This window comes from Epinephelus lanceolatus, chromosome 7 (assembly GCF_041903045.1).
Source record: "Epinephelus lanceolatus isolate andai-2023 chromosome 7, ASM4190304v1, whole genome shotgun sequence".
Lineage (NCBI taxonomy): Eukaryota > Metazoa > Chordata > Actinopteri > Perciformes > Serranidae > Epinephelus > Epinephelus lanceolatus.
This window is the reverse complement of record NC_135740.1, coordinates 47,888,450-47,916,191: the sequence shown is the minus strand read 5'-3', so window position 1 is coordinate 47,916,191 and position 27,742 is coordinate 47,888,450. Positions and strand designations below refer to the sequence as shown.

General features: G+C 43.4%; 1 protein-coding gene across 6 annotated transcripts in view; it reads left to right on the top strand.

Moving 5' to 3' along the window:
- Positions 1 to 27,742, top strand: part of glra1 (glycine receptor, alpha 1) — a 164,116-nt gene that overhangs the window by 65,471 nt on the left and 70,903 nt on the right. The window lies entirely within an intron of this gene.

Sequence of the window (27,742 nt, the reverse complement as noted above, 5' to 3'; positions counted from 1 at the left end):
AACACAACACAACACAACACAACACAACACAACACAGCACAGTACAACACAGCACAGCACAACACAACACAGCACAACACAGCACAACACAACACAACACAGCACAGCACAACACAACACAACACAACACAACACAACACAACACAACACAGCACAACACAGCACAACACAACACAACACAACACAACACAACACAGCACAACACAATACAGCACAGTACAACACAGCACAGCACAGCACAACACAACACAACACAGCACAGTACAACACAGCACAGTACAACACAACACAGCACAACACAACACAACACAGCACAACACAGCACAGCACAACACAACACAGCACAACACAACACAACACAACACAGCACAACACAACACAGCACAACACAACACAGCACAGTACAACACAGCACAGTACAACACAGCACAGCACAACACAACACAACACAACACAGCACAACACAACACAGCACAACACAACACAACACAGCACAACACAACACAGCACAACACAACACAGCACAGTACAACACAGCACAACACAACACAGCACAGCACAACACAACACAGTACAACACAACACAGCACAGTACAACACAGCACAACACAGCACAACACAACACAGTACAACACAACACAGCACAGTACAACACAACACAGCACAGCACAACACAACACAGTACAACACAACACAGCACAGTACAACACAACACAGCACAGTACAACACAGCACAACACAGCACAACACAACACAACACAACACAGCACAACACAGCACAACACAGCACAGTACAACACAGCACAGTACAACACAGCACAACACAACACAACACAACACAACACAGCACAACACAACACAACACAGCACAACACAACACAACACAGCACAACACAACACAGCACAGCACAACACAGCACAACACAACACAACACAGCACAACACAGCACAGCACAACACAACACAGCACAGCACAACACAGCACAACACAACACAGCACAGCACAACACAGCACAACACAACACAACACAACACAGCACAACACAGCACAGTACAACACAGCACAACACAACACAACACAACACAACACAACACAACACAGCACAACACAACACAACACAGCACAACTCAACACAACACAGCACAACACAACACAGCACAGCACAACACAGCACAACACAACACAACACAGCACAACACAGCACAGCACAACACAACACAGCACAGCACAACACAGCACAACACAGCACAGCACAGCACAACACAGCACAGCACAACACAACACAACACAGCACAACACAACACAGCACAACACAACACAACACAGCACAACACAACACAACACAGCACAACACAACACAGCACAACACAACACAGCACAACACAACACAACACAGCACAACACAACACAACACAACACAGCACAACACAACACAGCACAGCACAACACAACACAGCACAGCACAACACAACACAACACAGCACAACACAACACAACACAGCACAGCACAACACAACACAGCACAACACAACACAGCACAGCACAACACAACACAGCACAGCACAACACAACACAACACAGCACAACACAACACAACACAGCACAGCACAACACAACACAGCACAACACAACACAACACAGCACAACACAACACAACACAGCACAACACAACACAGCACAGCACAGCACAACACAGCACAACACAACACAGCACAGCACAACACAACACAACACAGCACAACACAGCACAGCACAACACAACACAGCACAACACAACACAACACAGCACAACACAACACAACACAACACAGCACAGCACAACACAACACAGCACAGCACAGCACAACACAACACAACACAGCACAACACAACACAACACAGCACAGCACAACACAACACAACACAACACAGCACAACACAACACAACACAGCACAACACAACACAACACAGCACAACACAACACAACACAACACAGCACAACACAGCACAACACAGCACAACACAACACAACACAGCACAGCACAACACAACACAGCACAACACAACACAACACAGCACAACACAACACAGCACAGCACAACACAGCACAGCACAGCACAGCACAACACAGCACAACACAACACAGCACAGCACAACACAGCACAACACAACACAACACAACACAGCACAACACAACACAGCACAGCACAACACAACACAACACAGCACAACACAACACTGCACAGCACAACACAGCACAACACAACACAACACAACACAACACAACACAGCACAACACAACACAGCACAGCACAGCACAACACAGCACAGCACAACACAACACAACACAACACAACACAGCACAACACAACACAACACAGCACAACACAACACAACACAGCACAACACAACACAGCACAACACAACACAGCACAACACAACACAACACAGCACAACACAACACAACACAACACAGCACAACACAACACAGCACAGCACAACACAACACAGCACAGCACAACACAACACAACACAGCACAACACAACACAACACAGCACAGCACAACACAACACAGCACAACACAACACAGCACAGCACAACACAACACAGCACAGCACAACACAACACAACACAGCACAACACAACACAACACAGCACAGCACAACACAACACAGCACAACACAACACAACACAGCACAACACAACACAGCACAGCACAGCACAACACAACACAGCACAACACAACACAACACAGCACAACACAACACAACACAGCACAACACAACACAACACAACACAGCACAGCACAACACAGCACAGCACAACACAACACAACACAGCACAACACAACACAGCACAACACAACACAGCACAGCACAGCACAACACAACACAACACAGCACAACACAACACAACACAGCACAGCACAGCACAACACAACACAACACAACACAGCACAACACAACACAACACAACACAGCACAACACAACACAACACAGCACAACACAACACAACACAGCACAACACAACACAACACAACACAGCACAACACAACACAACACAACACAGCACAACACAGCACAACACAGCACAGCACAACACAACACAACACAACACAGCACAACACAACACAACACAGCACAACACAACACAACACAGCACAACACAACACAACACAACACAGCACAACACAGCACAACACAGCACAGCACAACACAACACAGCACAACACAACACAGCACAACACAGCACAACACAAGGAGACAAGGTTTTCTATGAGCAGCTCGTCTGCCTGCAGGCTGCAGCTCAACTTACCCAGCGTCTTGGCACAGGGGAACAACGTGCAGGAATAATAAGGATTCATTTCTCACTTTACTGTTCAAATAGCAGGAGGAGAATTATAGTTTCAAGTTCAGAGATGTGTTGGGGAGGAAGGGAGCGTTAATCTTGTCGTGGTGACTTTGAGGCATCATCAGGAAAAAATACAGATATTTCTGTAACTTACTGATGTTTGTTTTTATAGTGATATATCTTGGTTTGGATCTGCAGCTCCATCAGAGTCTTAAATTTCATAATATAAATATTAGACCTTCAGTGAGCATTGTTATGTCCCCACACCAGTGATAGCTTGAGGCCTGAGGCATTTTGTTTTCAGGTGTCCGTTTGACTCATTTTCATGAACTATTAGTTGTTATCAGTGAGTGTGTGAATCATTCACTGTCAGATGATGAAGAAGAGTTCAGTCAGAATCTGACATTTTCTGAACACACACACACAGCATCAGTGACAGTGCGCTCCCCGTCAGTAACAAACAGAATTTAACCTCCAACATGGCCGACAGACGCTGTGCTAAATCACCTGAAAGTGCTTTATTGATGACTAATGAGTTATCAGAGAGGATTTGTCCTGCTGCAGATTAAAGCTCATTGATTTGTTCTGATCACGGCTCTCGCTTTGCACAGAAAGCAATAAAAGAGTATTTTATTTCCCTCCGGTGCTTCGACTCGATCTTCCTACATCATCCTTGCTGGGACCCTCCAACCTTTTACTTGGAATGATGGTTATTGACTTGAGCACCTTCTTCATCTTCATCATCACAAATTCTAACGCTAATTTCACTACAAAGCTGCGTGCAGGCTCATCTGGTTAATCTGCAGAGCTGCTCGGATTTAGACAACTTTGGTGGAAATGTCAATTTCAGACGAGGGGAGGACGGCGGCGGAGACATGAAGGGAAAAAGATTAGGTTAATGTAGGAGGAGGAGAGGAAGGATAGGGAGGGAGGAAGACTGTGAGAGCAAAGGGAAGGACTAATGAAAAGGGTAACGAGAAAAAAATGAAATGATGAAGAGAAAGGAAGAAAAGGGACAAAAATAATAAAGCAAATAAACTCAGTTCAAGGACAGTAAAGTGGAGGACATCAAGGAAAAGGAAATGAAACATAAGAGACAAGGATGTTAAAGAGAGGATGCTAAAGGAAGAGGAATGAAGGAAATAAGGAGGATGAGGAGGGAGAAGATGAAGGCAGGAAACAAATCAAAGAGGACGACAGCAGAGGAAAGAAAGAATCGCATAAAGCTCTGCAGAGACGTGAAGCCGAGCACATACTCAACAGGGAGAGAAAGCCACCATGGAGGAGGAGCCGTAGGAGGAAGGGGAGACTGGAGGAGAGAAAAGATAGGACACACAGAGCGGGGGAGGGGAGGGGAGGGGGGAGAGGAGATTTCTCTTCCAGCATGTTCAGCAGAATCCAGTCAGCAGGTCAGGGCCCGAAGCCTCGCCGCGGCCGCCGCCGGCAGCGGCCGTTCTTTCTGATTAGAGGCTCTGCTCGGCTCCTTCTGTTGTGGGATGTTGAGCACATATTACACACAACTCACCTCCTCGCACCGGCGCTTTATGCAGATTAATGTTAGGCCAAGGGATATTTGTCTGCTAACAGATTCTGGGCTCTCCTTCCCCCTCGGTGGCGTGCACCAGGCTCCAGGATTCAATCTGTCTCTGTAGATTTATGCTTATCCAAGTGGCCGGTTTCATGGAGGAGGCTTTGTAATGTGATTGCTTGGTGCTCTGGAGAGGTGACACTTTAATGTGACGACTGCAGGTCGGAGCATATTGCACTTATTTTACTTTTTATATTGAGAGCAGAGGAAAGAAGTGCTGCTATGTAGATTTATGCTTATCCAAGTGGCCTGTCTCATGGAGAACACCTTCATAATGTGATTGCACAGTGGAGCAGAAAGCTAACACCGCAGAATGATTACTGCAGGCTGGAGCACACACAGTGGTTATGGTGAATGTAAAGCAGAATATCCCCCTACACAGATTAATAACCATCCAAGTGGCCTATTTTAAAGAGCCGAATGTGACTGCACGGAGCTGCAGAAAGGAAACGCTCAGTGTGATCGCAGGGCTTCCCTCCACTAAAGACATTACAGCAAATCCTCTTACTGACACCACCAAGCAAGTCGCTGGTCTCTGCCCTCCAGAAACTCCTCATATGAATTTTGCCTCGTCGTTTACCTTCACAGTTACACAGTGGTTACACATGAACAGCTACACACTGAAGGTTCCAACAATATTGGTTTTGTGTTTGGAAAAAAAAAGTTCAGCTCAGCCACCAGCAGAAAATGTTGGCACTGTATGATTCTGACAACCACAGATACATCTGCATGTTTTCTACCTGTCGTATAATATGTACAATACATATAAATATATATATATATATATATATATATATGTATGTATGTGTGTGTGTGTGTGTGTGTGTGTTTCTGAAGTGACATAGTATCTGAGCTGACCGTGTCATCAGGAGGTGGAGGGGATGGTGGATGGTGTGACACCTGCCAAATGCAGACGCTGTTCAACACCAACTAACTACTAAACATGGATGTTTTTTTGCGACCTGTCACTGTGTTTCCCCATCATCACTTTATGTCCAGCTGGGATTGTCCCTTCACAACCAGATAATTTAAGCCCAAACGATAACCATGTGGTTTTTGTGCCTAAACCTGACCCCACATCTTAACCACTGCATTTTTCAAAGTATCAGCTCCATAAAAATGTAAAAATGTGTCCACGCTTTGCAGAAACGTTCAATCTCTGGCCAATATTTATTCTGTTGAAATTAGTTGGACTGTTTGCAGGAGACAGGATGCAAGCCTCGGTCCAAAGAATGTAGAAAGAATAAAGTGGCTGTGTGAAGGTGTGTGATGAGGAAGAGCAGGAAAGTCTTCACTGCAGACAGAGAGAGGGAAGACTCAGCTTTAATGCACAGCAGAGATGACGATAGCGAGGCGGCTTGACTGAGCGTGCTGTCAGAAGGACCAAAAGACTGGTCGTTAAAAATCACTGATCTGACACCACATTCACACACAATAGTTACACACAATAATCACACAACAATCGCACACAGACGCACAAAACAACACAGGAAAGCAGCCCAGGAGCCGTGACCCGTAACAACATGCTGCTCATGTCCTGATCGATCTCACGTTATTGACTGAAGATAAAGTCAGCTGCACCGACCGGGCTGAGCTGAACATGCATTTAAAATTACAGATGACGTGACATTTAATTTAATAGATTTTTTAAAGCATTTCCAAGCAGAAAAAAAACTCGTCTGTCACAGACGCTCGACTTACATGGATCTCATATCACAGCAAAATACAGACACACAGGAAAGAGCTTTAGATATTCTCTCGAATGAATCAGCAGCTGAGAAGGAGGCATTTTAAATAATCTTATAGTGTCTTTAAAAAATATTTAAACTGCATAGTTAAAAGAAGCTTTGAGTGAATTATGGATGGAAGGATTTTAATTAAGGAAGAAAAATCTCATTTGCAGTGTGTAAATACTGCATGGACATAGGAAGTGTTTGAAAACATAAATCCCTGTACGGATTCATCATCATCTCTCTGTAACTTTTAGAGGAAAAGAGCAGAGCTGAGTCTCTAATTAAGTGTGCCGTGTTGCAGCGAGTGCCGACTGCACATTTTAATCTGGAAATGAGAATTTGGTTTTAATATAAAGATGCAGGCGCTCGGTGAATCTCTGTCAGACGCAGAATGAAACTGAAGAAAGTTAAATTAAGAATCCATCTGCCCTCTTTCACCAGTCGCCATCTGAATGAAATGAAAAGATCAAAATAAGAGTTTTGTGAATGAGATTCTGACGCTGATGATGAAACATGATAAAAGCTTTCATTTCCTCTGGAGTGATCTGAAACATGGACGGAGGTACGACAGGATAACATCGAATTGACCTGCTTTATCAGAGAGGAGAGATAAAGGAGTGCATGCCAGTGTTTGAGGGGGTGGACTGTGTGTGTGTGTGTGTGTGTGTGTGTGTATTTCTGCACTAATCTCACACAACTGTCTACCTTCCTCTCAAGATGATTAAAAGCATTGAGCTAACAGCGCAGCATCACGACACACTGTTAAATCACACACTGATTTATTGAGCAGATGACTCTTTCTCACACACACACAACAACCCACACACACACACACACACAGACGACAAACAGTCCATCTGCACAAACACACGGTCGGGCAAACAAACGTGCAAACAACAAACAGGAAGGATCAGACGAACACATACGCTCACGTTCACACACAAACACACTCGTGTACAGTGCCAAAACAAACACCGCACTGCTCGCAGTTCTCTACCTCACACACACACTCACACTCTCACACACACTTTGCAGCATCACTAGCTCTCAGTAATCCAGTGGAATAAAGCTCCAGTCACCTCATCTCCGTCGCCGTGTTGCAACCGTAGACCTGCTATTGATTCCTGTCCCTCTGCAGTCAGGCAGCTGCCAGCATGTTATGTCCGCCTGTCACTCAAAACAGGGCCTGGAAAGGTCTGGAAGGTTCCAGGACCGCTGCTTACTAATTCACTGCAGGCTCAGTTCGCTGTCCTCTGTTAGAGGAAGGAGTTTTCATGTGTTAATATATTTCATGCAAACACAGTGAGAGCAGAGGAAACCTCCTGTCTGCAGCCTGCACAGAGCATGCTCAGCCAACACATGTCACAGTTCAGTCAGTGGACTTCACGTCTACATGTGACTCACTTGTGTCATAAAATAAACTTCACAGGAAATATAGAGTTTCTCCTCGTTAGATGCAGACAGTCTCTTCACAATAAATGCACAGTGTCAATTAAACACCTCATTTTTACATTTATGTTCATGTGGAACAAAAGCACGTGGTTAGGGTTAGAAAAAGACATCAAGGTTTGGCTCAACAGTAATATGAGGAGTGGACAGCAGGCTCCTGGGTGAAAGTCCGGTGTTGTTGGACCCATCCACCTCCCCTCCTGTTTGGTGACGTGTCAACCTGACTGCTTACTGATGGCGTATCACACTGCCTCAAAACCATGTCTGTGTGTTGTCAGTGACATCAGCAGTATTTGACAACTCTGGAATGATGTGGAGGATCTGGGTCTTTATATACGCAGGAAGTCAAACTGTTGTTGCCTTATTTATTTATTCATTTATTGATTGATTTAAGGATTTCACACCATTTCGACAATACAGTAAAAAAAAAAAAAGCATGAAAGAAAAAAATATAAGACTGGTAAAAGTAAAGGTGCTGAGTAGAGGCAAGAGACCCAGATGGGCCTATATGTGGCCTCAACTCATGAACTTCATTAGAATCAAACAACACAAGCCATTAAACGATTAAATTAAACATAACAAGCCAAAAGCATAGTGAAATAAATTAATCAACGCAATTTTCATTTCATCATTATTAAGATATTAATAACGAAATGATAATAACAACAGAGACAATAATTACAGCAACAAAAGCAAACAACTACTATGATAATAACAACAATAATAATAACAGTAACAATGATAATAACAATAACATCAATAAACAATATCAATATTAATTTGTCAAAATGTATCTAATTCATTTATCGACCAAAGTATATCTAAGTCTTGATTTAAGTAGTGAAATAGATGAGCAATTTATAATTATAGAATGTTTTGAATTCCGTATTGTGGGACCTCTGAATCTTATGCTGAACTGACCTAATGTTGTGCGGGAGAAACTACAATAAATGTTATTTGATTGCCTGGTAGGATAAGAATGAACCATGGAGTTTGACATGAAAAAGTTGTGAAAAACAATAGGAAAAGAATCAACACTGTGAGTACAGCTGAATATAAAAATACATATCTGGTACACATTAATATCAAAAATAGACAAAACTTTAAGTTGTTTAAAAAGAGGAGCAGATGGTTCAAAGGGATTAGAGGTTGTGGCAAGCCTTACATATTTCTTTTGGAAAAGAAGAAGTTTGTGAAGAGAAGTGGGGAAAGTACTGGGCCAAATAATATTACAATATGATAAATATGGATATATGAGACTATAATAGAGTGTCAACAGACAGGAAGGATTTACTTAAGAGGATATTCTTCTAATAATTCCATAGGATTTCATAATTTTCTTGCACACCAGTTCAATATGGTTTTTCCACGTAAGGCCTTCATCAGCAATAACACCTAAAACTTTAGCGTATGAGACCTGTTCAATTTCTATGTCATTGATAAATAATTTAGAGTATTGTTTTGAGTACTTTTTATTTTTATGCCTGAACATCATATAATTTGATTTCTTGACATTTAAGGAGAGCCTATTCATCTGAAACCATCTTGAGGTTTGCGCAAGTATAGAATTAGCATCTTTAATCAGGGAACCAAAGTCAGAATGCGAAAACACTATGTTTGTATCATCAGCAAAAATAATAGGCAGAGCGGTATCAAACTGCAAAGCAAAATCATTTATAAAAATAAGAAAAAGAAGCGGCCCAAGGATAGACCCTTGTGGTACTCCATAAGATACCTCGGCTCTATTGGAGTTCATACCCTCACTACAAACATATTGCTGCCTATTGCTGAGATCATCTTTAAGCCAGTGAATCACAACATCCTGGAAGCCATAATGAATAAGTTTGGATATTAGGAAACTGTGATCCACTGTATCAAAGACTTTGGATAAATCTAGAAAAATGCCAATTGCAAACGTATTATAATTTAATGCTTCATGTATTTTATCAGTTGAAGGAGGGCCATATAGGTTGAATGATTTTTTCGAAATCCATATTGGTGCTTATACCGGGCTTATGTGCCACTGAGCAACTTGTATAGAAATGAATGAGGCCACGCCTCCAACATTGTCTTTATACCTCCAAGAGACGTCCCATCTGTCGTGTGTTGCATGAAGATAGTTATTGAATTGGCTAAAAGCTAAATTATTCCTACAAAATTCCTGTCTCACATATCCTCAGAGTTATTTGATAAATGAGGCAAACAGAGGGAGTGTGGGAGAGGAAACACACACACACACACACACACACACAGAAATATTCTCACTGCAAACAAAAAGAGCACACGTAACGTCACAGAGGAACTGAAAACGCTGGCAGGCATGAATGCCAATTTAGAGTAAATATGCATAGAAGCACACACACACACACACACACACACACTGAGCCTCAGGTGATTTCTGACCAGGCTCCCATCCATCCATCCATCCATCCATCCATCCATCCGTCCGTCCGTCCATCTCTCCATCCTCTCCTGCCTCCCACTTTGAATACATTTCATCTCATAATGAAACTTGAACGCCCCGTGGCTGAAAGACAGAATAGGAATGAGAGAGGAAGTCAGAGGCAGAGCGACAATGAGACGAGGAAAGAAAGGAAGAAAAGCAGAGAGAAATAGACTCACAGGGGAGAGACGGAGGAGTAAAACATATCATAATGGCATTTCTCCTCCCTCCCTGGCTGGGGAGGAATATTAAGTTTTTCCCTAAAGTTCAGTCCATGAAGAGGTGATGATGGATGGTTGAATATGTCAGAGGGAGAAACTACTATTCCTCATCTCAACACTCCAATTAAAATGTGACAGGAAGTGGGTTTTTTCGCCGCCACTGATCAACCGCACTGTTTACCTCCTGGCTTTAAAGCCAAAGGGTTTAGTGTTGTATAGGAGGAGCCAGGTATAGTCTTTTATATGTGTCAGAGTAATGAGAGCTGTCGCTGTAAATGAAGAGGGATGAGGCTCAGGAGAAGAGTGACGGCATCTGCATGGGAATAAAGCAGGAAACAAACAACCAGATGATGCAGACAGCTTCTTCTTTAGAGACTGTGTCGACATGCGGAGGAGAAGAGGGGTAAAAACAAGTCTTGTTTCAATAGTGTTTCATTGTTGAGTCAGGAGACGGACGGCACTTTAATGTTTTTCAGCTTTCGAGCGTTTTCTTTCCTCTCCCCTCCGGCGTTTCTCAGCCCTGATGTTTATCTCCTCCTCCGCTGTCGTGTCTGAATGTAAGAAGGAAAAAACTGAATAAAACAGCAGCAGCAGTGAGAAGACTGAAAGTTACTCTCCCTGTGTTTCTGCCTGTGGTCCTGCTTGTAGGCGTCTTCACAAAGTCAGAGAACATCCTTCACAGTTTGTATCTGTGAGGAACGAGAAAGCCGACAAGGGCCGTATTCTTATTAACATGCAGCAGCTGATCTAAAGTTGCAGTAGGCAGTTTGATCTTGGCTTCATTGGGAGTTGGGAGTTTCACACCTTGTTGGTCTGGGTAGAGGCTACGATCATAGAATGTGGGGGGGGGCATGCCATGACATGAAAAAGTAGCTGATAGCAGTTAGCAGCTAACTCAAACAAGGCCCATTTTAAATCTGCCAATTTTTTTCCAGATTTCTGCCAAACCCTGATTCTGTCAGTATGATATTTACGTACAGTTCTACATGTGTCCTGCACAGATCTGTGACCTCACCCATCCACTTCTTTAGGATGCAGACTGTGAGCTGATAACACAACGTCAGTGTGCAGTGATGCTCTGGCATCTAAATGGAGACAATCCCTGCAGCAGGTTCAACATCAGGTGGAGAGACTGAAGGGTGGAGGCTGTCAGAGCAGCACGTTAACATGAGGAGCATCCTCGCACTTTGACCTTTAGAGAAGCAGATGTTTCAGTGACAGTGAAGTTCATATAAAAGCAAACAGCTGATATAATCTACCTGCAAACAGACACTCTGTCCGTGTTTGTGTCCAGCGAGTCTTTGAAGGCCTTTTCTTCTGAGAGCAGAATCACTTTTATGACTTAAGCAAACTTTTTTAGTAGTTGAGCCGAGTATCTTCCAGGAATATAAAGCTCTCAGCGTTTGATAAAATGTTCATTATTTCACTGTTTCACTATCGAGGCAGGAGATTTATGACGCTTTAAAGCTCCCAGGGAAACCTTTTTTCTCCTCTCTGTCTCGCTGGCGCTTCGGCTCTGATGTTTATGCATGGAGGATAAGAAGAAAATGATCACCTCCTCAGCTGTCGTGTCCGGACATAATGGAGGAAAAACAGCAATAGGAAAAGAAAAACAACCCTCTTCTGTCTCTCTGTCAGACGCTCTCAGCCTCGGCCTGCTTGTAAAATGAGCCGTGTTCTTCAACTTCCATGAGCATGTGTGGGGAATATATATTAGTTCAATAAAAAGTAAAACTGCTTTCCCCGGACCATATAGCCCTCAGACGACGGCCTATAAATATTTAATATCTCACAGCCATTGTAGTTTTTTCTGCTGAAGGCAGCTCGATTGCAAAAGAGGCGATCCTGCGTAATTCAGAGTATTATTCATATCATTTGGAGCCTGCGACTTTTCTTCTCTCTTTGCTTTGTGCAGCTCAGCGCCATTTGTTGCTGAGGATTAATTCAGCCTCACTGCTGCTGCGCTGAGGTGTTACTGAGAGGAGATCAAACTGAGCGCCAGGAGAGGAAAGAGTTAAAGTACTGGAGAGCAGATACCTGTGTTTACAGCCCTGCCAAGACCTGATCATGTTCCACCTGTGCCCTCTACTTCCTGTTAAAGCATGAGGTGTGCAGGAAATGTTTCTGCTAAAGAGAAAAATAATCTGACCTCATGGAACAAGTTGGTTTCTGGACTTTAGCTCCTCCTTTATTCACTGACGCTTCTCTGCTCCTCACCTGAGCTCAGCTGACAGTCAGAGGGAGGTCATTCACCGACGGGCTGATGATGATGTCTAGGCTTCGAAAATGCTTCAGAAAAAGATTGAAAAAGTGTCATAACTGACCAGATACATGAGTCGCCTTCCACAGCGCAGCAGTCATTTCTGTCTTAGTGAGATTAGCTGGAAACAGTCAAAGGAAGGAAACAGTATGAACTTCTGTAATAAAAGGTGCAGCCAAAATGAAAGTCCTGGCGTTGTGCAGGATTCACACTCACAATAGTTTCTTCATTTGACTCTCAGATCAGACAGAAAAATAAAAAAGTTATTTGAACTATTCTCAAATGTTTCCAAGGTGTTTAAAAACACCGGAGGGCATTTTGTTCATTTTGTTGAGTGCAGCCCAGTTTACACAGCATGCCTCAAACACAAATAATAATTTCAATTTTAAATATAAAGCCCATTTTCACAAATCACAGTTTGCCTCAGAGGAATTTACAACATCCAATATTCCTCTGTCCTCAGACGCTCAATTAAAAAACACTGCAGATAGAAAATAACGACCGTAAACTGCCTTGATTTGTGTTTTATGGTTTCTCCAAAGGTTTTTTAAAAAGTCTCATCAGCCCAAAGCTTTATGAAGAATTCAAATATTAATTCTTCGAAGCATCACATTATCAAAATTAGCATTTAAAAAAATGAAGAGATAGATAAGAGATAAGATATCTGATTGTGTTTTTCTTATTGGAGATATAAAGTGCTGTGACAGATATTTGTTTGACAGATGTGCGCTCAGTAATCCTTGCTCCTGTTCAAACTGTGACGATATTCAAAGAGTCCAAAACGCTCCTGTCTGACAGCATTTCTGGATTGAACATGTTCCTCCAACAACATCTGGCAGTTTGACTTCCTGAGCTCATCAAAACTTAAATCTGCTCCTCAGACACGCACAACTCCGACGCCTCCGTCCTCAGCATGAAGTGAGCTGTGACTGCTTCCAGCTCTCAGCGCTGCAGCCATGCAGAGCAGCTCTGTTCGTGAGGAAGTCAGGCTATTGTTGGCTGAGTCACTGTTGGCAGATGGGGATCAAGCCACCACCAGAGGCTGGAGGACGGCTGCTGGGAGTCCCGCACTGATGCTGATAAGACCTCTGAGCCTCACTGGAGGTTAGTGAGGAGGCAAGAAGACAATGTTTGTGAGCCAAGGACTCAACTGGAAAGCAAACACAGCTGATGGGTCTGTGTGCTGCTGTGCACTCAAGTCACATGGTCAATAATACGTCTACTGGCAGAAGCACAACTCTGACAGGGACAGACAGAGGATGTTGACACAGGTTTTCACTTGTGCAACAAAAGAAAGATTATCCTCAGCCTCGTCGCCAGAAAAAATGTTGGCATTGTTTCTGCAAACTACGAATACGTCACATACACACGTTTCATCTCAGTGTGTCTGAAGTGACGTAGTATCTGAGCTGACTCTGTCACAGGGAGGTGGAGCGGATGGTGGATGGTGTGACACCTGGAGAGACGTTTGCCAAACACCAACAGACTAAACTGACAGTTTTTAATGAGTCATTGTTGCATTTCCAGCAGCTCTTTAGTCACCAGTTGTGTTTGTGTTTTAGCCACCAGTCGCTTTGTTTCCAGCCGTTATAGCTCCATGAAGAGCAGTTGTTTTTAACGAGACATTTCAGTGTTTCCAGTGGAGACTGTGCCACTCAAACTATGTATTTGAAGGCAAAGCATGATCTCTTCCAAACCAAAACCCAGTGGTTTTTGTGCCTAAAACTAACCATGTTAACCACAATGTTATCAAAATGCATGTGCTACATAATAATGTATATTGCAGCTTCCAAAAAAGTTCAAAAGTAGCAACCCACAGACACCATGATGGGAGATATGATCAACTCACTGTCTTCGGTTTAAACTTCAGTTGGTTTAAGGGTTGATTGATTTCCAGGATGATGCACAGATCGTCTTGACTGTTGCATTAAAAACAAAAATAAAAATCCCCAGTTAAATAAACAGACCTTTACAAAAAACAAAGTTCAGATCAGTGGGGTATTAAATGACTTAATCAAAAAATAAAGTAATCAGACACTCAGCGGTTAAAGACTGTAACCCTGAGGCGTCTTCCATGCTCCACCCTCACATCAGCATACCTACATTTAATGACTGGCTCTCGAGATGACAGGTCGGGCGTTGCATTAAAGTGACTCCAAAAATAATAGGAACTAGAAGCACTTGCTGGAAATGGCTCTGACAGTGTTCAAGTATAACATAGCAATGGTTTGCAGGTGCAGTGGTGACTGCGCTGTGTCTTCGTTGACTCTTCTGACGTGAACGTCTCTGAAGTTAAAGGGCAAAGACTTTGAAACATTGTGATGCAGGATACAAACATCAGGCTGCTTCCTGCTGATGAAGATGAAGATGAAGAATACAGTCTTGGTTGTTGAGAATAAACAGGAAGTGGAATTAAATTGGAGGAGTGATGCATCCTGTCCTCTGCTGGTGTGGTTCTAGTGGAGAGACAGCGTGTTTGTTGGCTGAATTGGACGTGATGCTGTGACGGCTTCTTATTTGTCCAAGTGAATGTGCAAACAGTGTCACAGGCTTGTTGCTACGCTAGTTGAAGTGGAGGGAAAATGTCTTTTTGGGTTTGTTTACTCCACATAGTGTCTTGGAGTATAAACTGGGCATTGCTGAATATGAGATTCACCTCTCGGTTGGCAGCAGCGATGCTCCCTGCGGTCTCTCTGCACCTGCTGTATCGTCCCAACATATGGCGTTTGGTGGACGAGGCGTAACCTGCTGTTTAGTGGGTGCTTTAATCCAAAACGCCTTCCAGTGCCATGAGTGGATACATTTGTAATGAGACCGGCTCCGATGGGAACACAAAGCTTCATCTTGGAGCAGTGACGGGACACGCAGCCAAAAACATGCCAAGTTGCCATGTGTCTCTGCAATGCTAAAACTCAATTTAAAGTAGTGTTGATACAGAGGAAATAAAACCGTCCCCGAGGCTCATGTCTGGAGTCCACACCTCGCGTCCTCAGCTGGCAGCTCGCCGCCGCCTCCACTGTCGGTTTAAAAATCACAACGAGGACGAGATGTTGAGTTGACGCTGGAAAAAAGCTCCAAGTCTGCAGAGAGGAGGGGCAGGAAGTCCGCCCAACTATTAATCATTAAAAAAGCAATTACAGGCACTTCCCTGGCAGGTTTATCAGCCTGTCATCTTCATAGCATCTCTATTTAGACCTATCTACTTCCTGCACAACCACCAACGCTCTCCTCTCTGTCACTTCAGCTTCAGGGTGAAAAATGAGCAGATGATGATGACTAGCAAACAAGACGCTCTAAAAACTAAAAGGTTCTACGGAGGACTCGTGCGGTGAATCAATGGCAGAGAGCAGGGAGCTCCTGATTTTACAGTGTTCCTCTAAATACACTTCACCTTTGTCTTTCATACTGCAGTAAACATTCGACATCCGTCCTCCAGGATCTCACAGGTACATGTGTGATTATTGCAGCCTGACATGGAAGCAGTTTCAACACAATCCTTTAATAAGACATAATTATAAAACCAATGTTTGTATATTAAACTATTGTTGTTCACACAGCAGCTTCAGTCGTCTCCAACACGAAGGAGCAACACTTCATTTAAAAGTCTTTCTTTGCACAATGAAATTCAATCAGTAAATCAACAGTTTGAAGAATGTTTTCATTCAAACTGAGCTGATTTAATTTTGTATTCTTCAACTTTTATAGGAAAACAGATCCACTACATGTTGATTTAAAGTCTGGAATTTTGTTAGAAATGTGTTAGAAAAATATCTGATTTTCTCTGTTATGAGATCGTTAGCTCTCCGAGCTCAACACCACACCGTCCTCCAAAGTAACTCCATTATTTTTACAGGAAGCTCATACAGTTCTGCAGGAACGAGACCTAAAACCCAGAGATGAGTTAGCATGTTAGCATGTTAGCACTTCCTGTTTCCTGGTGTTTTTGGTTTGATGTGTGAAACAAGGTCTGTGTTTAACACGAGCTGAAGAGACGTCAGTAAATACATTAAAATAAAAGTGTAACCTTAAGATGATGATATGGATCCATGTTTCCACTTTACATTGACGATTGTTGATCATTGAATTGATATATTGATCCAGGTTGATGGATCATTACAGCACTAATAAGAACTGCCAAACCATGATTTTATTTGTTTCCAAACATAACCAAGTAGATTTGCTGCAGCTGTGATTGTTTCACAGTTTTAGAGCTGCTCTATCAAATTGTGACGTGTGTGTGTGTGTGTTTGTTTGTGCACGAGGACGTGTTGATGGTCAGTAATGTAAGAAACACTCAGACTCAACAAGCTGATGAAACCTGGAAACTTCTTCTTATTCAGGGGACACAGTGCGGCGCGTACAGTGACACAGACGTGTGCTAGTGGTTTGTTAAGCTTGTGTTTGTGTGTGTGTGAAATTAAACGCAGAGCGCTGAGGGAGTGTTTAGAGCGTCTCTTCAGAGAGAGGCTGCAGTGAGCTGAAGTGCTGAGAGGCCGAACCATTTGTTTCATCCTTTATTGCTGTTGTCATTCGTTTTTAATGAAAGTGGAGTTCAGTGTGTGTGTGTGGGGGGGGGTCCTCAGTTCTCATGCAGATGGGCTGCTACACAGGAAATGTATCTCACAATCAATAATTGATCAAATATATGTGAGACCATGTGAAGCTTTGTCACACAGTCACAGCTCACAGTCATCCAGGCAGTGTTGACCCAACCTACGGTGGCTCAGCAGGGACAACTCTGGCTGCATGCAGAGGAGGAGTGTGTGTGTGTGTGTGTGTGTGTGTGTGTTCAGAATATTTAAATGTTATCAGCTGTAAAGGTTAAGAATCAACGAGGTGTGCAGTTTGTGTGTGTGTGTGTGCAGAGCTGTATGTTAATGAGTGTTAATATGTGTTTAGTGTGTGTGTGCGGTGCAGCGTGTCAGCGCCATATGTGTGTGTCCTTTAGGTTAATGTGTGTGTGTTCGAGACACGCCCTGATGCACCTGCACATCTATCACTACAGTGTGTGTGTGCATGTCTGTTTGTTCACTGTGTATAACTGTGTGTGTGTGTGTGTTTGTTTATGGAGTGTGTTTGCTCATTTGCCCTCGGTGTGTTTGTACACTGCGTGTTTAGATTTAATGTATCTACTGTTTGTGTTTGTTTCTTTATCCTGTGTGTGTGTGTGTGTGTGTGTGTATGTGCAGTATTCAATAAGTGTAAAACACAGCGAGCTAATCTAGAAGACTCCATGAAGCTAACCTCAGACATGTAACAGCTGTGAGAAAATGTCCAAAGTGAAGCTGCTGTTTTTTTACTTTAGCGTTTTCTCAGTGATCAGAAAAACTGTCAGTCAAATAAAGGCAAAAAAATATATTGTTTATTTATTGTAAAATAACAAAATTAAACTTAAATGCTCTTATTTGAAGATGACCTCCAGAAACATGACATCATCAGTCGGCCTGTTGCTCTCTGTCGTTTCTGTGTCTCAGCCTCTGTTAGCAGTGTGAATCACCAGATACAATATTATCGTGACACTGAAGACATGATACAATAATATTTTGGATATTGCTGAGTATTGAGATTAAAAATAATGTGATTTATGTCCTCAACAGAAAAGTTTTATCTGATAAGACAAAGTTTTCAGTCTGTTCATCACTTATATATATATATATATTATTATATATATTAATATAATATATATTAATATATATATATATATTAATATATCAGTCAGCTACCTGAAGTATAATTTGTATTTGTCAGTGTTTAGAGTGTTTAAAGTTCACAGTTTTTCAGATCTGTCCTAAAACATTACAAATATGCAGAGGTAGGCCTGTCATCAGAACAAATTTTGCTGCGCAATTAATTGTGTCAGAAATTATTGTGATAAGCGATAATATTGCGTAATATTGTGCTTTTAAGACCATTTTTATTATTGTTGTAATTTTGCTGTTTTTAGACCATTTTTTATTTTTTTATTTAACTTATATAATGATAATAAAGGCATAATGATGCAGGTACACCCTTTTAAAGAGAAATAATCATTTAGTTAGCAAGAATAATTATTAAATAACACGTAAAAATATCTAAATAAATAAATAAATACAAAAAAATAGACTGTCAGTCTCTCACTCTCAGGTGTGCAGTTAAGTTGGTCATGTTCGCTCTTTTTGTTGAGATGGTTTTAGAATAAACCCGGCACACCGGCTCGTCCACATTACTGGGCTGCCCTCTGTCATTTGGTTTAAATCCAAAACACTCCCACACAGGGGCCGTGGTGTTTGGTTCCCTGTCTTTCTCTTACGCTCTTTCCCTCCGTTCATTACACTAATGAATCAACTCACCGGGCTGCAGACGATGCACGGCAGTGAACGCTCTTGTCGTCCAGTCTCTTTGGTGGAGAGAGACGAGGAAAACAAACGCACATGAATATGACAATTTAATTGCGGCCGGAAAAAAGTTACTGTCTCCCTTTTAATTTACCGTGCAATTAACCGACTTATCGTATATTGCGACAGGCCTATACAGAGAAATGATCAGAGGTTGCTGTGGCTGTTCCTCGTGAAGGATCCCAATGGGGCACAAACCAGTCTTCACTTTGTGCAAAAATACATTTCATTTTTTTGTGATAAAAAATGGAAAATTGGCACAGTGTGATGATACAATATAATATCATGATACTATGCTGTACTGATCCTGCTCCTGACAGCACTCCAGTTGTTGTGTCACATCATAAATTATATTTTGTTTTAAATTAAATTCATGTGGTAAATGATAAAGAAATAAAGTGGAGAGAAACACTGAACATGCTTCATAACAGGAAGGTTTCACTTGAGCATTCCTTCATTTCATACAGGAGGCTGGAGGATGCACTGTGTCATCCAGTGTGTGTGTCTGTGTGTGTGTGTGTGTGTGTGTGTGTGTCACATGTGACGCACACACACACACACACAGGCAGAGCGAGGCAGCTCTAAGTGTGCAGCTACAGTAGCCTGTGAGTCACGCTGCCTGTCCGTCCTCCATGACAGTTAATGAGCTGTGGCTCCTTCCTCCTCTCCGTCTTTTTCTGCTGCGCCCCCGTCTTCTGTCTTTATTGGAGAGCTATAAAGCAAAGTGTCTTCTCCTCTCCTCTTCTCCTTCCATCCTTCCCTCCTGCTCTGGATGCTTATTACATGAGCTGCTGTGGCAGAGAGGAGGCAGAGAAGCAGGAGGAGGAGGTTTTTTGGGGGGTATTAACTTCTCCTCCTCCTCCTCAGTTTTTTTGCATCACGCGCTGCGAGGGACGTCAAGAGAAGACAAATTATGATATCCTTGCGCTCGCCTCCCTCCTGCCGCGGAGCGAGAGGACTTTGAAGGAGGGATTTTGAACAAAGCCAGGATGCAGAGGAAACGTGTCAGAGGACTTGAGTAAGGCCTGAAAAGCCATTTGGAGGAAAAACAGAGTGATAATGTAATACCAGCTGGTTTATGGATAAACCCTCTGATGCACTCAGATGTCTCTGAGCTGCTGCTCATTGGCTCTGTGCAGCCTGTAGACATCAGGCCCATACAGTCAGGTGGTCCAGCTGCCAGCGTTATACACCAGGAAGCTTCATCTATCTTCACGTGCCTTTAGTTTGTCTCAGCTCTTGTGCCGCCAAATATTGGGAACTTTAGAGCTGTTCAGAAAAATGAGCTCAATATGTAACTGGTGTCATGAAAGGAGCTTTTTTAAAATGAAGGTTTCAGACTGTGACTCCAAAATGTGTTTAAGCCTTGTTCAAACATACTGTCAACATGTCCACATAATAAAGTGCAGGTACAATGTGTCAAGAGATGTACAGTGCGTACAGTTTTGTCTGGCGGCTGGGTTGGTGGCTCCACATGATGTGGTTGTTGTAATCATGAGGAAATATAGTTTCAGGCAGTAACAGGAGACGTGTCTCTGCAGCAGGGAGGGAAACAATATGCTGCTGGATAAGATCCTCTGAATCCTCTGGTCTGTGCAGCTCCTGGCACACAAACTGTTTTGATATTTTGATCATTCATGCACATGAATGTCATTTTTCAAACTGGTAATTTGTTCCCACAAATTAATCTGGCACCTTTGTTGTTTCAAATCTCAGAGGGACCTCGCTGAATAATCAGCTAAGCTGTTTCTCCACAGTTTCCTCATCACTTTCTGCAGCAGGTTTATCGTGGTGCTGCAGCAGGAAACACAATAAGTTTCACTGCAAACCCTTTTATCTGCTGCTTTTTAAAGAATCTAAACCTAAAAATAATGAAGCTTACAAATAGCAATGCACCTGGAAATGGGTTTCTCAGTTCTCTGTGGAGAGAACGGAGGTTTGTTAGGAGCGCAGCGGTAATCTAATAAACTACAGGAAATGGGAACGATGAGATTGTTTGGAAAACCACAAATGGTATTTTAGATGTAATGTATCTGGAATCCATTTAATCAGTTCACGCTGCTCTCCTTCCACCATATTTAATAACTTTATCATCATTTCATGTCGTACAGTAACTTCTGATGGCTACCCAGCACCCGGCATTCATATTCAGGTCTAATTAGGCTCCTGACTTGGCTGCATGGCTGAGACAGTGAAGGCTGTCGTGATTTCACAAATCTCCACCCCTAAAAACATAGTTGTGAATCTGTAGGAGCTTCTTGAAGCCCAGAGCTGCTGGACGTGGCTCCATCAGCCTCAGCTTCACCTCTTAAACTCAAACCATGATCAGTGGAAGAGAGATCTCTGGGTAATGTAGTCAGTCACTGCTTTTTGGGCTCGTTTGAATGTGTTCTAGATGAAACCCTTGTGATATAAAAGGGTTCTTGGTAGCACCACCTGGATGGGTTATTGGCAACCACAGAAGATGGAAATGTGCTGGATGAAACGTCAGCAGAGGGTTCTGGTTGGAACCATTACACCTTAGAAAAGATCTCCATAGATCCTCTCTTATGTTGCTTTTCCACCAACATGGAACTGGTTCTGTTCTGGTTCCTGCATCTAATGTTGAACCGTTGAGAGTCAAACAAACAACAGCAGGTTTTCCTTCACCTGAAGTGACGACAGGCAGAAGAAGTGAAGTGAGAAATGTCAGACCTTGTGCAGTTGTCTCATTAACAGCTGTTCTTAAAACATAATGTCTGTAACAGCAGGTGATCAGTGTGATCATGACTTTGCTTTTACTGTTTACTTCTGTTGTGCCACACCCTCCGTTGAGGACTCACCCTTGATCACAATGGTTCTGATCCAAACTGGTTCAGTTGATAGCACCAAAGATCCAAGAGTCCTGAACAGAACTGGTTCATGGAAAATAAAAGTGGTGAGAGAGGGTTCTGGGTGGAACCTTTCACAGGTTGAAGTTCTGCCATAATCACAAAGCTTTCTCCTTTGGTGACGAGCTAGAGACGATGGCACCTCTATTTCTGATAGTGTGAGAGAGGCTCAGTGGTGTCAGACTTTACTGACCTCCATGGTTGAAGCATCAGTTATTGTTCACCTGTGAGGTACCTGACACCTCATTCAGCTGTCTGTCTATAACTACAGTCTCATGTCATCTGCAGCCTGTGTCTTTTGTTGCTCTGGAAACAAACCTGGTTGATTTAATATGTGTAAGTTTTTATTTTTCCTCCGTCTCCCTCCTCCCCTTCCTCACGCAGTCCTGTGAGTAATCTATTGTTTGTTCTAATTAGATGCTGTACATGTAAGTCACGTAGGAGGCACCCGCCTCCGGCTAGCTGTAATGATTTCTCCCCTCTTAACCGTGCATCTTCAACCTTATGATTCTACTCTACGGCTTAACCACAGTTGCGTGCTAGTGAGTGTGTGTGAGTGTGTGTGAATGACTCTCAGATGATATTCCTCCCCAGTGGCCTCTAGCACTCCTCCGACTGTGACAGGGAGAGTAATTGGCCATCAAAATAATCCAGACCCCTTCCTTCATTCGCAGCTCGCTGCCGGCCAACAGAATTAGACACTGAATTTAGCCAGGGACATTAAACACAATCTGTGTGTGTGTGTGTGTGTGTGTGTGTGTGTTTGACCTTAACTTGACAGTGTATGAGAATGTGATGGTAATCCAGCCCAGTGTTAAAGACACTCAGGCTTTGATGGAGAATAAATGTAATGAGATTACAGTAATCACATTACAGGAGTTTAGTCAAAGTTTGAATGCAGTGAGACGTGATTATTTCACACACAAACAGCAGATAGTAAAAATAATAATACATTACTAGAGTTGTGTTTGTACAGGAGCGTATAGCAGTGACTCATTAGACTGAGGCTGAGCCTGGAAACACTGAGTGTGAACAGAAGCACTGTGTTCATGTGTTTTTATGCACTGGAGGTTCACTGATCTGTGCACACTGTGGATTAAGTGGATATTAGTTTACAAAGAAATGGATTGAGTGTTTTTATTGGTGCCACGCTTCAGCTCGGCCTCGTTAACATTCAGAGCAGCGCTCCTACCTGAGGAGAAATAACACTCAGATATTCAGAGAGGTTTTGTGAACAAGGTCGAAGTAAAAAGAGCAGCGTTTTTGAAAGAGACGTCAACAGGTGGAGACGGCTTCAAGGACTCTAAAACCACTCCACTTATTTCATAAAAAGATGTCTGAAAAGTGTTTCGTTAACTTTAGATTCCATCTTCAGTTTAAAGTTCAGCAAACAGAAAAAAAGTCCATGTCAGCACCAGCTGAGTCGGGCTGTAGCCTGGAGGTCTGGTACCCTGATCACAAACTCAACCTTGAAGGAGGTTCATGTTCGGATCTTAGTTTGATGGCAGGTAGAAGCTCTCACAGATTTACTTTGAGAAAACTAAGTGGACTCCAGAGACACCAGATGATCTGTGTTCAAACTGCAGGAGGTGCAAAGCAAACAGGGACATCCTGCACAGGTAAACTGGAATGAAGTCTGTCCTGATTTTGTAGTTTTTGTACCAGTGATTTACAGACGTACCTCCACCATGATGAAGCTTGTATGTTTGATTTATTTGTTTGTAGGGTCAGACGCACCAAACCACGGTGATAGAACTAGTAGCCACAAAGGCCGATTGGTGCATCGCCTCGCGCTGCTGTGTCTCAGCCAAAAAGTTGCCCCTGAACACACCACAAAGACTCCAGCTCACGTCCAATCAGCTCGTCTGTTCTGCTCCTGCTGAGACGAAATAAGTCTCCACAGCAGCAGACGGCGGTCATCTGTATCCATGGGGTGGCAGTAGCCCAGTCCATAGGGACTTGGGTTGGGAACCGGAGGGTCGCCTGTTCAAGTCCCCGTCCGGACCAAAAATATGGAGCGTGGACTGGTGGCTGGAGAGGTGCCAGTTCACCTCCTGGGCACTGCCGAGGTGCCCCTGAGCAAGGCACCGAACCACCCAACCACTCGGGACGCCTCACCAAGGGCAGCCCCCTCACTCTGACATCTCTCCACTGTGTGCATGTATAGGTCCTGTTTGTGCATGTGTGTGTTCAGACCTGTGTGTAATTGACAACAGAGTGAAAAATTGAATTTCCCCTCAGGGGGATTAATAAAGTATATAAAATTAAAATTAAAAATTTAATTTAAAAAATCACCAGGAAGAGCGTCTTGATGCTAGTTAGCCAGTTAGCACATGAACAACACAATCAGAGCATATTTACCGTGCGCCAGTGAACAATAACACAAACCATCAGGAAACGTTTCTGCTAAAGAGAAAAATAATCTGACCTGATGGAACAACATGGTTTGGTCTCACTCCCTCTGGACTTTAGCTCCTCCTTTACTCACTGATGCTGAGCTCAGCTGACAGTCAGAGGGAGGTCATTCACCGACGGGCTCCTGATGTCGATCCAACATGCTGAATCAGCTTTGAAAAAGCCAATGGACGGCCAACAAGGCCCAATGGTGTGTGACACACAGGCGTTTACCGACGGCCCGTCATTGACCAACGGTCTACCGTCAACTACCGTGTGTCAGGGCCTTTACACTTCCTCTAGATGTGTCTGCTCTAAACAGAAGGGTTTGGGTGGAGGTGTGTTTTGGGATTGAACCACGGCCACTTGGATCTTAGAGATCTTAGAGGTGTTGGCTCCTCTCTGTAACTAGTGTTCGTCCATGTTAGTCGTGCAGTCTGCAGGTTCACTGACTCTCTGTCACCATCAAAGAAGAGTTTAGAGGTTACTCTGTGATTCAGCTCTTAAAGTCAATATCTTGTCCACTGGCTGACAGAGATGAGAGGCCGTCTGTCCGTCTGGCCGTCCTCCACGCTCCTCACTTCAGCTCCACTCCTGCCGTCCAGTAATCACATTTGTGTTTGTACAAGCTGGTAATGCAGTGAATCGATGGCGCGGCTGCTAAAGGCCTGAATGCTATTTACTTCCTCTTTCATGTGAAACAACCTTGAACGCAGCGTCTCATCTCTGACAGCAGAGAGACGGGACTATCTCTGTCATTATGAATTCCTTTGAAATGACGCTGTGTGTTTATTGATATCGCCTCAGTTTGACCGACAGCGCTTTTCAAACCTCACAGGCGACGTGAAATTGATTCCCTGGTTTCTTAAGTCGTAATGAAGTGTTTACACATCTTCCTTCTCACACACTCTCGAACAAACGGGCTGCTGTTGTGTGGGGCAGTCGGACGCTGTCGGAGTGTTTAAGTCCAGAGCAGAGACTCATTTATTCAGCATGGCCTCACAGCCGGCGCTGGAACACACCTCACACACACACACACACACACACACACACACACACACAGGCACACACCTCGCACACAAACACACGCACACATTCTTTGGCTTTGTTTACTTCCTGCAGTCTGTCAACAACTTGATTCAGCTTTACTCATCTCTGCTGCTTTCATATCCACTCACACACAGGGACTGAAACACACACACACACACACACACACACACACACACACACTCTACCTTTAGTTCAGTCAGCACACACAACATGAAATAAAAGGTTAAACTGATTTCAAAGAACCAATTAGAATTAAATTATAGTTGTTTATTTGAGGCCCAAACACAGAGCAGAGAGATTCAGTCACATTTGGCTCGTTAGCGCCCCCTAAATTAAAGCCCCACTTTAAAGCTGACGTACATGACTGATATTCAGGCACATGTTACATCTCCAAATGGAAAAAGGTCTTTATGAGGAAGTGAAGTTGTTCTTCCAAGAATGGTGAATGCATGACCCGCCTCCTCTCCCTCTGATTGGCTACTCTTTACCTTCATTGGTTGTGTTGGCGTTAGGACTGAGACTGGTCAGAGTTATTGTCAGGATATCAGGGTCAGTCAATCAGAGGCAGAGTAATGCAGAATAGGGCGGCTCATGCCTTCACTATCGCAGGAAAAACTCATTCTCTAGAAGCTGTACCCGAAACTCAACAGGAAGTCAGCCATTTTGAATCTACAGTGCATTTTTTGCCATTTACAGCCACTGACTTTGACTCCTTCTAAAGATTTAATGAGGTTGACTTCAGTGTGGGTCAGTACGGTCTTCAGACCTGATGAAAAGTTGTTAAAATTGTGAGTTTAATGGAGGGATGTTGCCGTGGCGTGGCGGCTGTTTGGCAAATGTCACCATGAAACAGGAAGAAGTTGTAACTGGAATGCACTCTGGACATGCAGACCCTTACAGACACTATGTCACACAGACCAAAGGGTGACCTCGCTGACATGACTCACATTCATAGTGCCACCTACTGGCAACAAGAAGTTACAGGTTCCTCGCAGGTTAATCTGAACCATCTCAACTTTGGTCTTTGTGCTGCCCTGAAACAGGAAGTTACTCAAGCTTGATAAGAGTAAAGGCCTGACGACATCTACGTGACAATATTGACTCAGTTACAGCGCCACCTACTGACAACAGGAAGTCAGCCTTATATGACAAATGTACATTGTGTGTTAACACTCGACACCTGGCAACATGATTCATGTTTAGCGTGTGTTCTCTAGTGCCTCACAGTGGACACAGGAAATGGTGCGAAATTTGCAATAGGTCATTTTCAGTGCCACAAACTCAACTCAGGAAATGACACCTGTCTTGTGCACGCAGTGTTTGATGGTTGTGGAAATGCACAGCCATGCCAACCAGCATCCTGCCCTTACCACCGACCTGCAGGAAGGTGTGAGGGTCCGTTCATCGCTGTGGTTTTAATTAACTGTTGGACCAAAATTTCAGAAGTCTGTATCTCTGCCCAGAGGAGAGGGTTTCAGATGGTCTGGTTCCACACGCCCACATGTCCAAATATGTTCATCAGCTCACATCAGTCTGGTGTCGGGCTTATTGTTAGATGTTTTCAGGCCAGTCAGAGTTATGGAGGAGAGCAATGGTCACCAACAGGCTGCAAGCATGGATGAGTTTGATATAACAGACATTAATGTAAAAGCTGCATGAATCACTGTCTGTTGTCGGATCAAATGAGTGTGTGCTCATTGTGTTGTACTTACAGCTGCAGATTTGGTTCTTTAAATAAAACAATCTGATGAACCCACAATGATCCTTGCGGACAGACAGAGACCAGCTGTTTTTCAGTGGAGCTGGTGGAGCCCCAACCAGAGCTAAAAGAAAGATATCAGACTGACACTCATCAGTTGGACAAACTCTTTTTTTTTAAGATATTTTTTGGGGCATTTTTAACTTTATTTGATTGGACAGACAAGAGTGAAAGGGGGAGAGAGAGAGGGAGTGACATGCAGCAAAGGGCCACAGGCTGGAGTCGAATCCGGGCCGCTGCGGCAACAGCCTTGTACGTGGGGCGCCT